The sequence below is a fragment of the Antrostomus carolinensis genome, unplaced genomic scaffold (assembly GCF_000700745.2).
Source record: "Antrostomus carolinensis isolate BGI_N321 unplaced genomic scaffold, ASM70074v2 scaffold2545, whole genome shotgun sequence".
Taxonomy (NCBI): Eukaryota; Metazoa; Chordata; class Aves; order Caprimulgiformes; family Caprimulgidae; genus Antrostomus; species Antrostomus carolinensis.
The window spans coordinates 18,659-33,156 of record NW_010316910.1 but is presented as its reverse complement, the minus strand read 5'-3'; positions in this window follow the sequence as shown (position 1 = coordinate 33,156).

The following is a 14,498-nucleotide window of genomic DNA, read 5'->3' as shown; positions in this document are numbered from 1 at the left end:
GTATCGAGACACAGATTATGGGATTTTGGAGGATTCCCAACTCAAACAGAGGATTTTCTATACTGGATCAAACAGGTTTCCCATCCCACCCCTCTGCCCTCCAACCAGCACTGCTGCATTTGGTGATGACTGTGATTCATGTGCCTGTGGGAAACAACAAAACCTACCCATAACTGATGCTCCATGCCAGCAGTGTAATACTGTAGGAGGAGAGAAAGTTATTTCCTTCTGACCTTGGAAAAGGTCAGCTCAAGCAATGAAGTTGTCATTATGCAGGCCAACAGATGCTGTAGTTGATTTTAAAAATCCATCCCTTCTTATGGAAAAAAGATGTTAATACTGCATGTGAAGGCCATAGCACTCTCAAGAAACATCAGACAGTACTAATATTGATAATCAACCAGATCTTGTTTAATTAATTGTTACATTTACATCTTGTAGATGCTTGTGTTATAAAATGCATATTTCTTTCAAAGTTGCTTGACCATCATTGTAGCCTAATGCCTGCACATATTTCTGACTAGAATAATTCCTTCTTGCTGGCAAACTACCTGCAGGATGTACCCTTGTGAACATAATGAGAGCCATCTCCGGGTACAATGAGTCCTTTCTTTAGTGACTTCCACCATGGAGTTATTCTAAAAATCCTTGCAGGGTCAGTCTGCAGTTATCCAGAAAGAGAGACAACTGCACACATTTTCAAAGAAACGGTCATGTATCTCTTATCACAATATTAATGAAAGCAAGCAGATTACAAAACCTCTCTTAATCTTGCACAGGCTATTGTGGTGAATGGCCGTATAAATGTATTCTAGGTAACTATGTTCATTCAGTCCCTCAGTCCCATCACTTTTCTTTTTAGTTGGTGGATGCATTACAGTTACAATGTTAGTGATGGAAATACCTGAGGAAGCCCCTGGATTAGAAACTAGGTGACTTTCCCAAGCTGTCTAGTCTGTATTCATTGCCTTGAAAATTACTTAGTTCTTTCTAGATAATCCTGAAAGTATTACTACTACACTGTATTGTATGAGCAAGTTCATCAGTTGTAAAACAAAATATTAACATTATCAATTTTATCAACATAAGTTTTCACTCCTCACCCGCATACATGGCTCTTTGTAGACACTGGCATTAGCATCCACTCTAAGAAGGTTTGTCCACAGAAACACATGACTGATGCCAAATATTTGCCCACTTCCAAAAGATTTCCTTCTTTATCTTTTTGTTAAACAGTATTAATGTGATTTTCATTAGCCTCTCTAGAAGGGCTAATCAGCACAATTTACCTGTGCACACATCATACTGAGGGACATATCAGTAGATTATTGACATAAAAGAGTAACTAGAGCTACCATTATAACAACACATATTTACAGGGGAGATGTGGTATAATATACAAACAAGTTCAAGCCTTTCAAATTATTGCATAGCTCTTCTGGTTCACTTGCTCACTAGTTTTGCTTCAGAAGGGATTGTTCTTCCTTGCAAGTGGCATAGCAACATTACTGAAAGCAGAATGGAAAACAGGCCTATTTCCTGCACAGATAAACATCGGTGATCTCCAGCTGTTCAGTGGTGAAGTAGTTCCCACGAGTGTTGCCCACTGTTGTTGGTCCAGGTCTCTCTGCCCCCTTCACCTTGCCCTGCCTATAGCCGTGCGTGGGAGATGGAAAGCAGGTCATGATGCCAGCAGCTTTCCCTGTCAGCTTGTCCCTGGGCAAGTTCCTGGGGCTTCACACACACCACCACACCAGCTGGGCTGGCCAGCGTCCAGTGGCTCCTCCTCTCCCCTTCTTGATATCTGGCATCTTCTCACAAGAGTTTCTGGCAGACAATGAGTGCTAAGGGTCAAAATTCATCATCGAGATGGTTTGCAGAGAGCAGTCTGGTGATCTGTATCTTCCCATGCAACCCAACTGCTGACAAAAAATGCAAGCGTTTGAGGCAGACCTGGCTTCAGCCATTCTCCCACTCTCTCTCACATCTGGTACTGCATTTTACGAAAGAAAATGCAGTCCCCACTCCCACGAGTTGAGGGATTTTTTTCACAGCCATCAGTGCCGGGCAAGGATGTGGGCAGCAATGGCACATCTGGGGAGAATCATCCCTGTTCAACAGGGCATGTCGCTCTCTGAGGCTGTCAGCAAAGAAGAGAACTGTGGGCACTGGGTCTTGGAGCTGTGTATAGAAAGCGAGAAGGCTTTCAATTCTAAAGATTGCTAGCCTTAATGAGAGGAGCGGGACTCCCAGCTTCAACTGACTTTCTCTGGGAAAGTAGTTCACAGAGACTTGTGTATTTATTGTTTCCTCTCTTGGTTGGGCCATAAAATAGAATAAATAGCAGATAGACAGACAGATAGAGAAACAGGTAGATAATTTGTCTGGCAGGCTTTCACTTTACAAGCCATATATTGGGCTAAGGCAGCCACTATTAAATTTCAACTCAAAATTCAATTGTAGCCCTATGATCAGAATCAACCTGCTTAAATCTTGACTTCTGCAGAGGCATATTTTTCTGGGGAAAAGTGTTCTGTAATGCCTTTAAGCCACCCAGAGACAGACAACAGGAATGCAAGGGGAAGTCTTTCCTCCTGAGCTGACTGAAAGACCTACTTAAAGCTTGCAGTGTGAGATCTGTTCTTTTGAACTTGCACAGACACGCCACGGTCTGCCGCCATTTAAAACTCCAACGCAACGTCCACCCAAAGTAATTCTCTTAGACATTATACAAATATAGCTGGGACGCTGCAAAATCTTCTAAATACTGTTCCAGTCCTGTCATTCTCTGAACACTCCAGAAAATTAACACTACCCTAGCCTCTTACAAATGAAAACATGGTTCTTCATGTTTCAGATCTAAAACACAGAGACAATAAATGGCTTTACGCACATAAAATGACGTCTGTCACACACCTAGACTTTGAACCCAAACTGACAGTATCCCAAGTGAAAGTGTCTCCCCAGGCCAACATCCAGACTAAGTAAAAGGGCACCCAAAAGCTGCATCCTGCACCCGCCATGCCATTGACCACAGTACATCAGTGAGGGCTCCTCACAGGGATGGCAAGGATGGCTGCAGCAGGTGAAAATAATCTTCTCCTGGCTCTCAGAACAACTGGAGTAATGCCTATTATTTGCTACACTAGGGTTGTTCAAGAGTAAAGGACCCAGAGGTCAAACCCATTAAAAACTTGGAAAAAGGACAAAAAAAGACCAGGGAAGTGCCATTTGCGTTCATACTAAATATCAACAAGGAGTCTTAAATTCTTGGGGTTTATATATGCAGAAGAAACTTTGCAGATCCTGCTCCCCCCATCCCTTAGCAGGAGCATAATTTGAAAATATAATTGAGAGATTAAAAAGACCTCACCTTGCATTTTTTTGTATATCTGTGTTAGATGCTGACTAACTTAAGCTCTCTCTTAACAAGCATCCTTTATCCCCCAGCTGATCAGAGGCTTTCTGTGAGCACATTGGACTGGCAGAGTAATGCCAGAAGGAACTGAAACTTTTCACAGCAGGCTGCTGGGTTCTGTGTGAAGTCTTTCAAGCAGGTTCACAGCTCTGCCATGCTTTGAGAGGTCTATGCTAGATAGCCTGGCATTGTTTTACAGCAACCTGGTAGGTTTGGTACCCATGCTCAAAGCTGATTTCTCTGGGTTTAAGCAAGTACCCACTCCTGTTTCAGCTGGCACTGATGGGGTCCATAGACCCTTGGGTATTGTTTGTCTGGGAATAAGGTACTATATTGTGTCTTCCTCCCTCAAACAATTTTCTGGGAAAGAAGGACCCATCTACCCTGAGCTTCTTTGGGAATACTGAGAGGGCCAAAGTGCCGATCTGCTGTGCTTCAGTTGCTGCGTTGTGTGAGCTGCAGTTACCTAAATGTACCCAATTCCTGGGATCAGCCAGCAGGTTTTTTCAGTGTGTTTATTTTTCCTCTAGCTCTTTTCCTTCACAAGACAGCTTAGAAATTTAGTTAGTGCCTGGTCGGGAGTAAGAAGCAGGTAAGGGAACTGAAGGAGGCCAGAGCTGTGTTGAGCAGAGCTCAGCAGGGGTAGCAGGGCAGAGCAGTACCGTCTCCCAGTTCATCTTCTATCCTGCTGTCTTCTCAGCAGATTTAGGGAACTTTCCTGGAGGAGTTCAGAAAGTTTCTGCAGGAGAAGGAAATGAAAATATTTAGAAATTTTGCTTCAGTCAGATGTACTTTCTTTCTCTTTCTCTCCCTCTCTTTTCTTAATGGAATCTATTGCCTAAACACTTCTGTGCTCCAGTTCTATTCTGCTCTTACTTGAAGGCAGCAATTTTGCTCAAGAGATTTATAGCAATAGAAAATAGAAGACAAAAGTCTCACTGATGATTTCAGACAACAAAGGAAAAACTGAACAAGAAGGTAATTAAAGTAAAATCCTGGAAGCTCTTCATTTTACAAGGTAAAAAAAGTGTCTCTAAATCCCAGTTTAATTTTTCTTGTCATGTTGACTATCCAGCTCCGGTGAATAGACAAAATGTTCTAGCATATCTCCCTTTGCGTACATATTTTTAATTCTTTTTCCTGTACTTACATTGCAAAAGGTTGAGAAACTGGAAGGGTATTTGCTCTGCAGTCTGAAGCCTATTAGATTTTAAACCTGTTTGAAATAATGAATTGCAATCTATTGTAATTGAATATAAAACATTAATTAACTGAGTATTATTAACAAAGCAACAGTTTGTAAAGTTTATGTTTCCTTTTACAGAAATTTCCCTGCATATGAGAACACTGTCGTCCAACCCTTAGTTAAAGAATCCATGCCAATCACAAAAGGCATTTTTCAGTTTCAGATGTGAGAATTGCATTCCTTTATGCAATGTAAAATTATATTATTTGCAGTGTAGGATTATTGTGTGAAGAGTTCATGCAAGACTTCTACCAGTAAAAAACATATTTCTCTCACTGCAGATATTTTTCTACACATCAGTTCCAGCAGAAAGATGTGCATGAGCAGTATCACTGAATTACTGGAATACACAGAACATACATCACTTGATAATCTGGGTCTGAAAAGCCACACCAGGGATTATAATCTCAAGCACTCTGGCACTAAGAAGATTCTTTCTTACAACAAAATTTCCAAGCAGGAGGGAGTAGATGAATTTATTAAAAGTTATTCAGGTTTTACTTCTTAAGAGTTAATCGATTCTGTCCCACATCACACTTTGAAGTACAGTTGATTAAATTTACTTTGGAGCAGAAGGTTCTTGTCTCTGGGAGACCTCATGGCACCTAAAGGCTTCTTCAGCTTGAAGAAGCACAGCATTGCCCAGGAGAGTTATGGCAGCAGATGATTACCGAGGTAAAGCGTCGTCTTTGGTTGTACACTATTTTGCACCACCTGTTCCCATCTTTACTATCCACCCAGTTGCTTGGAAGCTGCTTACTATAACATCTCACTGAGCTACAGGATGCACCTGCCAGGATCCATCACCCAAGGGTACAAACTCAGGTACACTTGCACTTTCCTCTTGCACTCACACTGAAGGCAGCCAGTTTCCCAGGGCCCCAAAGCAAATAAAATAATCCCTTAAAACTCAGAAACTGCCAGGCTTTTGAAAGGAAGAATTTGTGAAGGAAAAGTGTTTTCTTTTATGCTCTGGGGGGGGAGCAAGAATGAACAATGGCTCTGCTGTACAACGAGCGTTTGCCTTGCAGCAGCATCCGAATGCCAATATTTCATCAGTAATGCAAATATTTTCTGCACCTTGTGCCAAGACAGAGATTGATTGTTAAAATAGATATTTGTATTAGGGCACATGAGAGCACACCTTGCAAAAGTATGTAGACACCATAGCCTCCACCTTGCTCAGAGAACAGCATCAGCAGTACTCTGCTCAGCTGTACCCAGAATTATGTCATTATCTCTAAGGAGGGTTCTCACAGGCATTCCTCCCTGTTTTAGAGCTGTTTCTTCAACATGGATCAGGAATAAAGCTAAAGCTCAACAATCCCTTTAGCCCATTGCCTCCAAATTTCTCAAGAGCCGCTGTCAGGAAAAGATAGATAGGTTCAGGTTTATGTCTTTAGCTTCCTCTCCTCCTAAGTGGAGAAAAGTGTTTGTATGGGTTTTGTGTAGCTTTCCTTAACCAAATCCCAGTGTTCAACTCAGTTAATCCTCGTAACTTCTCTGTGCACACATAATCCAAATAGTCATCTTTCCCAATATTTTACTGTCTTCTTTTCCATTTGCATAACCCCTGTGAGGTTTGCAGGCTGCAACTAGTTCCCTCAGGGAGGTGGCAAAATCGCAGCATATCAGGCTCTTTGCTCTATAATTTCCCAAAGATCAAAGTTTAGTTATCATTAGAATGTAAATGTCACAATATTATGAAACTGGTGCATCAGGACAGAACATATCTTCCTCTTTGAAAGTGTTTCTATGTGACGTGACATTTTGGTAACATTTGAGGGAGGATGGGGGTTTTTTTCTCTTTAATGATCTTTCTCAGCTTTTTTGGACAGTATAAGTATGCTACTCCCACTTGCTAACATAACGTTTAAAATAAAGTATTTTACAAAGTCTTTTTTATTTTCAAACTGGATCCAACATCCACCTTGTTATTTTATTTAATCTGTTTCCGAAGGCAAGAAAAAAGGGGCTAAATTCATGAATATTAAGAAAGCATGGCTCCTAATCTGTTTATAAATATTCTAAAACAATCAAGATACCCCAGTAAGAGTTGGGTTGCTGGAGTGTGTGGGAACAGAGGATCCACTTGAGAAAAACAAGAAGATAAAATCCAATAAAAGTTGTTCCTTTGAACAATAAAATTATTTATTTTAAACTTGCCCCTGTGAATCCATTACAACTACTGAAAAGACAGTCCATAAAATACCTTGTCATGTCCAAGGACACAAACAGTGGGTCACTCTGAAACAGTACAATTTCTTGGGCCTTGCTTCCAAAGTCAGCCCTAGATTGCATCACAAGTTAGTTTTCCACAGGCAATTTGCATGCTGTATGCCATATATTGATACAAAATGTAACATCAGAGATCAGTACCCAGCAATCCGAAATACCATCAAGGAAATTTTACCAAAGCTACAATCCACGGCAAGTATTCTCAATGTCAGAATTGTTCTCATTTTTTCAAACCCTTCACGGCAATGCAGCCCAGCTGAGATGTTTCAGGAGACAGGATAAGGCAGTTTTCATTAATTTAAGTACCAGAGTGGTTTAGTGGGTATTCTTTTCCAGAAACGGCCAAAGCAGAAATGTAAGTGTTTCAAAGTGCTCTTCAGTAGTCTGCTTCCCTTGTGTTGGTATATCTCACTGAATGTTTCAAACCCTCTGCTATCCAAAAATCCTACCTGAAGCACAGGTGAAGCATATGTGAGGACATCGGTAGTCTTTAAAGTTTCACGTGGAGGAAAAAGCCCAAGGAAATGTGATAAAAATAAGCAGCCAGGAAAAAAACAACCAAACAAAAAAACCCCCCACACCAACAAAAAAAAAACCACAAAAAACCAAAAAAGAAAAACCAAAGGAAGATATTCTGAAAATGTTACAGACAACAAAAAGATGGGAAGTGAGGGGGAACAAATAAATCTTTAGGTTAATTCTCTCTCCATTTGAAGGAAAAGAAAATAAACTGCTTTTGTGAGATGCTTGAATCCTGACCTGCATTCACCACCTCCAGTGTGAGATGTAGCACATGTTATCAGACCATGTTTGTCTGTTTCTTCTCCAATAAGTCAATTAAACTACCAGGACTGAGATTTCCAAAGATGTATTACATAAAGTACTGACTGCAAGAACCATGTAGTGATTGCATCAGGTAACACCGGTACGTTGGACTATTACTTAAACCCAGCAGTCTGGAAACATTCATCCCCACACCAACCCAGTTTAATAAATGATTAATAGACCTAGTCAGTTTGGCCTGAGGTAAGCATTTATTTGGGGTCCTGGAGAGGTTTGGCAGCCAGTGCTGGGCAGAGGCTGGGCTGCAGCCCAGCGTCCCACCTACCAGCCCCTTCATGGTGTCACCTCAGCCCAAAAGGACTGTAAAAGAACACATTAATACCTCTGAAATTAAGTATTTAAAAATTATAAATGGTTCCTCTAATCAACTGATGCTCTTTGTTATCAGTCAGTAGAAATGTAACATATAAATTATGCATCTTATGACAATTGGAAAACAAAACAAACAAACAAACAAACAAGCCAAAGTTCTCCATATCAGTAAGATTCGCTAAATCCTTCCACACTCACAAATAACTCTTTCCAAGAAAGCATATCATGCATGGGATGGAAAACTATTCCACATACCTTTGAAATTCATTAATGTTGATCATTTGAAGTTGGTGCATAAATCCAGCCATAATAAATATGAAGGCAAAGATAGAGAAAGTCAGTGCAGGAAATAACCTTAGATGGCAGGAATTTCTGGCTCATGGTCTTTTTCTATGAGCATTAAAAAAGGCTTATATTTTAAATTATACCTTTTTGAAGATCAAAATTTGCAAGACTGTTGAATCTTGGCCTGGAACTTTCAGTGGGATAACCCTGCAGGGTCCTGATTCAGCAACAGCTTTTTTGTTTTTGACATTACCACTTATAGACTCCTGCAATACTCTGTAGCTGTGAAAAAAAGTATCCAAAAGCTGATAAAAATTATCAGAGGATGAGGTGCTTGCAGGTCATCCTCTTCAAGCCTATTGTCTAGGATTGCATGCATAGTAGTCAGAGTATTGCTATTGCCATGATAGTATGGGCATATAGGAGAGACCAGGTTTATAAAGATTGGTAATAACTTTTCTTAGATCAACATCAACATTTTAGCATCTTGTCGGGCATCATGAGGGAACAGTGTGTCTTAAAGTTGGGGTTTTTTTCAATTGTGCCACCTGATCTAGCACCTACACGCTAGGGAGAAGGTAGGTAATATAAAAATAATGTAGTAAGTGTTACAACATTACAAAATAGTGTAAGAAGAGTTTTTACTGTACCTCTGTTGACTGTATTACTCCCAATGGACACTTTCTAGACATGCATGAAGACGTGAGTGTGGTCCACAAAGGGCAGAGCTGAAGGGCATTTGAGGGGTAAAACCTAGGGCAGGGACACAAATTACACAGCCTGTTATAAAAATCAACAATATTAGAATCATAGAACCATTTTTGTTGGAAAAGACTTTTAAGATCATCGAGTCCAACCGTAAACCTAACACTGCCAAGTCCACCTCTAAACCATGTCCCTAAGCACCACATCTACACATCTTTTAAATACCTCCAAGGATGGTGACCTCACCACTTCCCTGGGCAGCCTGTTCCAATACTTGATAACCCTTTTGGTGAAGGATTTTTTCCTAATATCCCATCTAAACCAACCTATGCCATTTCCTCTCATCCTATCCCTTGTTACTTGGAAGAAGAGACCGAGACTCACCTCTCTACACCCTCCTTTCAGGTAGTTGTATAGAGCAATAAGGTCTCCCCTCAGCCTCCTTTTCTCCAAATTAAACAACCCCAATTCCCTCAGCCGCTTCTCATAAGGCTTGTGCTCCAGACTTTTCATCAGCTTTGTTGCCCTTCTCTGGATACACTCCAGCACCTCAATGTCTTTCCCGTAGAGAGGAGCAAAAAACTGAACACAGTACTCAAGATGAGGCCTCACCGGTCCAACAAAAAGCAAAGCATTGGCTGTAAGACAATTGAAAACTTAAAATTGACAGAGAAATTTCAGCTTCACCGGAATCAGAAGCAGAACTTTTCAGATAAACCAATATATTTCTTGGAATGTGTAGAAGGCACCTCACTGAACTCAGGGTGGTCAAACTGTGTTTGAAAGACCTTGCACTACATTACATTTACTGCCACTTAGAAACAGGCACCCTATTGCTCTATAGTGCAAGCTCCCTATAGCAAGTGTAACAGAATGTGACTTAGAGGGTCACTGAGGTAAACTTCAAGGCATTGCATGTTGGTAAATTCTACCTTGTTTTAAAACCAAAATATTTAATTGGGATGTTAATGGCTATTAAGGAGAAATTTATTACAGAGCAGTTCTTGTAAGAAATAAAACAAGTCCAGGCTATATTCTTTTGCACATTTTGGCTTGGGTATCTCAAGGAATACTTGCAATCTTAACTAGCTGAGGGTTGGGTGGTTTTTGTTCATTATAGCACAGCCAGAATTATACCCTGTAACAACTCTGATAAGATTTGGAAAAGAAACAAATTCAAATGTGGTTTTATCTTGGTTTGCTTATTTTTTTGGTTTTGCTTTTGTTTTGTTTTTTCTGTCTTTAAAACCATTTTTCAGATTCTGCCCATATTTCTGATTTTTTTTTCCTATGCAGATAAACATTATCAATTTACACCACTATATCATTGTTACTGTGCAGCAGGCAGCTTAAGTAAAGTCTGGTTTTCAGCCTCTGTTATTATAAACCAAATGCTGTTTTAGCAGGACTAAACTGGTATGGAAAGGTAGGACTATTGCTTGTTATTGCAATGCAGTAATACATTGCATATGGAAAACCTAAGTGATAAAGAGCTTAATTAACTGTGATTTATATTGATCTATATGATCATAAAATCACCAGAGTTTGGAACCACTTAATTTGTTTTTAATGAGTGTTGCCTGAAAGACTAGTAATTACAGTCGTAAACCAATTGCTGAATTAAAGCATAGTAAATTTAAAAACAAAAGCAGTCACAGAATATTTCATGAGGAAGCCCACTAAGTCAAAACAAAGGTTAACCTATGCTTATATGACACTGAAACAGCAGTAGTACCTGTGACAGGTGAATTTTCAAGTCTTTTCCCACTCTAAACTCACATCCTTGAGGTTTCCAGAAACATTTCTGTTTTCACTTAACAGTTTTAAGCATGGTCTCAAAACTGTCTTGATGATTTAAGTGGACAATGTTAATATTATTTCTGTGCTGTGTGTGGGTGAGAAATCCTGAGCAGACCCTGAAGTTGGTAGGTTGTGGTGAGTCCACAGCGGAGGAACTCTGGAGAGCAAGTTTGTGGGTTAACAGAGCAAGAGTTGCTGACATATGAGATAGGTAAGAGGCAAAAAAAAAAAATTTCACTCTTTCAAGTCAAGTAAAATTTAGCAGGAAAAAGCTGACATGCAGAGGTCAGGCTGTCCAAGAGATGATAAGCTCCACAGTAACTGGACATTTGTACACTTACAGCACTAGGTTTTGTCTTCCTTATGTTGAAAATATTTTTTTTTCTTAACATATTCCTAGGAAACCTCAGAGGAAGTTAAAAATGAGATGGTAAAAAGACAGTGAAGACACAACTATGTTAACTTTTCTGCTACAGTGACCCTTTGTGGTGTATTAGAGAGGACTTAACCTCTCCTAAAAGCATTTGCTCCAGGCACCATGACATCAGGGCTCCATTTCTGAAGGAACTGAAAAGAAAAGGGAGCTATAAGGAGAAAGTAACTAATCCACTTGGTGAATGGGGACTGATAAACATCGTAGCTTTCTTTAAGTGGTCTCTGAAGACAACACTGAGGGTTACAGATGTGACAGTTCCTACAAATGTGCTGCTAGGGTTCCCTGCAAAAATTTCAAACTTTTTGAAAAACTGTTTGGGTTTTTTAAACAGAAAAAAGAATTAACAAAATCTGGAGACGAAGTAAAATGATTTTTGTTCCTCCAGAGCAAGCAAAGAGTCTGATAAATGCCGCAAGTTCTAACAGAGCAAAGTACGTAGGCAGAATGATGTTCAGTGAGGTTAACTGTCAACTAATCCAAGGCCGTGCATATTTGAGAAAGGCCTTAAGTAACATTCAATTGGGTACTAAGTCAGGTGCAAATATTCAGGAAAACGTGGTTACTCCTAAAGACTGTTCAATAGAAACAAGTATTCAACATATGGCCTTGGACAAAGCAAAGAGAAGTTTTGGCTGAGCTCCAACACCGTGTCCTGACTGCAGGTGACCTGATATAACTGCTCACCTCGCTGCTCTGCAACTCCACTCTGTCACTGTAACCTAGGTTAGCTTTAGGACTCTGAACAATGTGTTGCCCATTGCTCCAGCACATGCAAAGACTGCACAAAGAAAGACAAGAAGATATCATTAGCTCTCCACCAACAGTGTATGCATGGATAATGGGCATTTTCATCTTGACTACACTATTCAGTTCTGCTAGGATTCCCTGGATGACAGAGATGACAAACTGTTCATCTGAGGGCTGTTTAGTTTGCCCAAGAAAAAGTTAAGGGCTGGCACAATCACAGTCTCTGCACCTACACACTGAGCAAAACTGTGGTAGTGGGCTCTCCAGCCTAGCAAACAAATGTTCAGCTTTTTTTACCTCAGGTCTCCTGCTTGAAGCTGGACAAATTCAGACTGAAAAGGAGATTACAATTTATCTAAGCAGAGGGTTATTAACCACTGAAATTATTTAGTAAATGCTGTTGTGGGTTCTCCATCACTGCCTTTGTTCCAATCAAAAAAGGATTTCTCAACTGAAATACAGTCTGTAATTCGAAGGGGAATTAATTCGTGCCTGGTTATAATTGGTGTTATGGAGAAAGTCAGACAATGCAATTACAGTGATCTCATCTGACCTAAAAATAAATGAGTCTACTTAAAAGGAAAACAAACAAACAAACAAAACCAAACAAACCCAACATAAGAAAACTCATTCAGGAGGAATTAGTTTCTGGAGACTGTGTTTCACAATGGCACATGACTTCCCACTAATGCAAATTTGTACCTGGGGTGATAGTGCTGCATTTCTCAAAAACATTGTTTAAGGAGGCAAACCACTTTTTAAAGACAGTACTTACTGTAATTCCTAGGTGAAATCAGAGCCTCAGTGGCAGAAATGGCAGGAGTTTCACTTCTACAGGGGTCAGAACTTTATCTGCTTTTCCCTTCTTTCACAGCCATAAGTGTGTCTCATTCTGCATGAGACCCTACCAACTTCAGGGTCTGCTCAGGATTTCTCACCCACACACAGCACAGAAATAATATTAACATTGTCCACTTAAATCATCAAGGATTTTACAGAAGGATACAGGGGATTTTCCACTCTGCAAGTTGTGGTATTTCTTTTGGGAACGAAAAAGCTCAGCATACACTGGTTGAGTGGTTGGCTTTGATCTGATGATGTCTCAAAGTCAGGGATTAGATGAACAGAGAACTGTCACCAATATTTTTCAGCTACAGAGGGTTGCAGTTATATCAGTGTGGCATCTTCACCAATGATGATTTGGTGGTTTTTATAGCTTATCACTGAGAAGGACTCAAAATCAGAGAGAAAATGCAGAGTATATGCAAAGAATCACTCCTACCAGCCCAGAAATTTAACTATTGATGGAAAGGAATAGAATGTTTTTAATACAGTGAAAGAAAATAGATTCAGTGAAAAAAGACAATGGATAAAGTTTCCAAAGCAAAGGAATGAGAACAGCCCTCTTTATAACAAAGTTAAAGTATGGTTATTGTTCAGAATTGGTCAGAAAAATATGGGGACCTCAGCAACACAAAGCCACATTGCTACATTTTGGTACACTGATATGTTATCTCAGTGCACATACTGAATGGTCAGAAACATTTCACAGAACCACAGGATTGCCTCGACTGGAAAAACCCTTTAAGATCATCAAGTCCAATCATTAACCTCACACTGACAAGTCCCTGACTAAATCATGTCCCTCAGCACTATGTCTACGTCACTCTTAAATCCCCCCAGGGAAGGAGACTCCAACACTGCCCTGGGCAGCCTGTTATAAACCCTTTCAGTAAAGAATTTTTTCCTAATATCCAATCTAAACCTCCCTTGGTACAACTTGAGGCCATTTCCTCTTGTCCTGTCACTTCTTACTTGATTGAACATACCAAAACTCTACCTCCACCTCCCTACACCCTCCTTTCAGGTAGTTGTAGAGAGCAATACGGTCTCCCCTGAGCCTCCTTTTCTCCAGACTAAACAACCCCAGTTCCCTCAGCTGCTCCTCATAAGATTTGTTCTCTAGACCCTTCACCAGCTTTGTTGCCCTTCTCTGGACATGCTCCAGCACAGTATCCAGGGATCCCAAAGAAGTCTCCTGTTCAAATGCTGACCAGGGCTGACTGCCAAGCTGAAAAGCAGCATTTTGATGCTCTCATTCATGTTTCAAGCTGGCACTTAGTTTGAGAAGGCAGTCAATCCAATCCCACCCCTCAGCAGTTGCCAACGTGCAGTGAGCTGTTCTGCAATCCAAAACCTGATCTGTAAAAAGAAAATCAGTAGCCTTCCTTTATTTAGAGTTTTCAGTTGTTTACATGTGACAAATATACCTATTTTACAATATTTGTTATGAGTATTTTCTGTAGTAACGAGCACTCCTGGAGAGCCAAAGAAAAGGTGAGGGCAAAGAGTTACCTTTCCTAATTATTTTCCAGATTTTTCTTGGATAGAACTGAAAAAAGCAAAGGTTGTAACTGCTGCAAATGCCTGCTTGAGTTTACAGATTAGCCTGAAACAACAGCTGGCAA